We start from the raw sequence: 1,828 nt of genomic DNA on the forward strand, positions 1-1,828 counted from the left end.
GTTGTTTCAATTTTTTCATAACCGTAAACCATGCTTCAGTAAAAATTATTGTAGTTAAATCTTTGTACACTTTCTTATTTCCCTAGGGAAAAAAAATTATGAATTTTGTGTGACTGGATCAGAAGAGATCCATTTCAAAAATGTTTTTGACTCATACTAAAAAATTGGCCTCTGGAGTATAATTTATACTTTCACCGAGTATAAAAACGCTTTCCTTCACACACACTTGGCTCTCCAATCTAACTTTTTAAACTAATGTTCTTGAATTTTCCAGGAAAGTGATTGTATAATCTACAAATAATAGCCTTTGTTTTTTCATTTCATCTACTATATGAGCAAAAATTGCAATAATTTATAATATTTCAGCATTGGCAAGAATGTGGGTTAATGGATGTTCTCAAACCCTATGAGTATAAATCAGTATGTATTTTTGGAGGATAATTTGAGTCTATCTGTGATACATTTTAAATTGCATACCCTTTGACCTAGCAATTTCACTTTGAGATGATTATTCTTCACAAGTGAGCAAAGATAGATTGATAAAGGTATACACTGAAGCACTTCATTTTTAGGTGGGGTCTCACTCTTGTCACCCAGACTGGAGTTCAGTGGCATGATTATGGTTCACTGCAGTCTCGACCTTCTGGACTTGGGCAATCCTTCCACCTCAGCCTCCTGAGTAAGTGTGCATCACCATTCCCAGCAAATTTTTTGACTTTTTTTTTTGGTAGAGATGACGTCCTGCTATGTTGTCCAGGCTAATCTTGAACTCCTGGACTCAAGCAATCTTCCTGCTTCAGCCTCCCAAAGTGCTGGGATTACAAGCATGAGCCACTGTACCCAGTGAAGCACTTTTTTTTTAAATAATAAAGATTTTAAAAATAATTTAAATTCATTGCCAGGCGAGATGGCTCAAGCCTGTAATCCCAGCCCTTTGGGAGGCCGAGGCGAGATGAAAGGATTGCCTGAGCTCAGGGGCTCAAGACCAGCCTGAGCAACATGGTGAGACCTTGTCTCTACAACTTTTTTTTTTTTTTGGCCCAGTCACTGCAGCCTTGACCTGCTGGGCTCCGGCGATCCTTCCGCCTCAGCCTTCCGAGTAGCCGGAATTACCGGCATGCACTACCGGGCTCAGTTGGTTTTTTGATTTATTGTAGAGATGAGGTTTCACCAAGTTGCCCAGGCAGGTCTCGAACCCGCAGGCTCAGGTAGTTCACTCACCTCGGCCTCCCAAACTCGGGATTACAGGCTGAGCCACTGAACCCAGCCTGTCTCTACAATTAAAAAAAAAAAAAAAAAAAAAAATTAGCCGGGCGTAGTAGTGCTCACACTTGTAGTTCTGGCTGCTTAGAAGGCTATGGCGGAAGGATCTCCTGTGCCCAGCATGTCAAGGCTGCAGTGGTTGTGAGCGTTCCACTGCACTCCAACCCGGACAACAGAGTGTAACTCCGACTCAAAAATAATTAAATAAATAAATAAAATAAAATTCACAACTAGGGAATGGTTAAGTAAATTATGTTTTTTCATGTTATGAAACACCGTGCAGCCATTATATATAATAAGGTAGAGCTATAGCACCAACCTGGAAATTGGTTCATGCTATTTTGCTAAATTGAGAAAATATGTTGCAGGATGAGAGTATATTATGATCCCAGTTTTATTTTCCAAAATCCAAATATATGCACTCAGAAATATATATGCCTGGATATGCATAGGAAAGGGTCTGAAAAAGACACACAAATCTATTGAAGGTGATTAATTACCTCTGAGATATGAAATTGATAGGATAGGGCAATCCGCTTGGGTCTCCTCCCACTGTGGGAGCTTT

This window comes from Carlito syrichta, unplaced genomic scaffold (genome assembly GCF_000164805.1).
Source record: "Carlito syrichta isolate Samal-C Ts95f unplaced genomic scaffold, Tarsius_syrichta-2.0.1 Scaffold311470, whole genome shotgun sequence".
Lineage (NCBI taxonomy): Eukaryota > Metazoa > Chordata > Mammalia > Primates > Tarsiidae > Carlito > Carlito syrichta.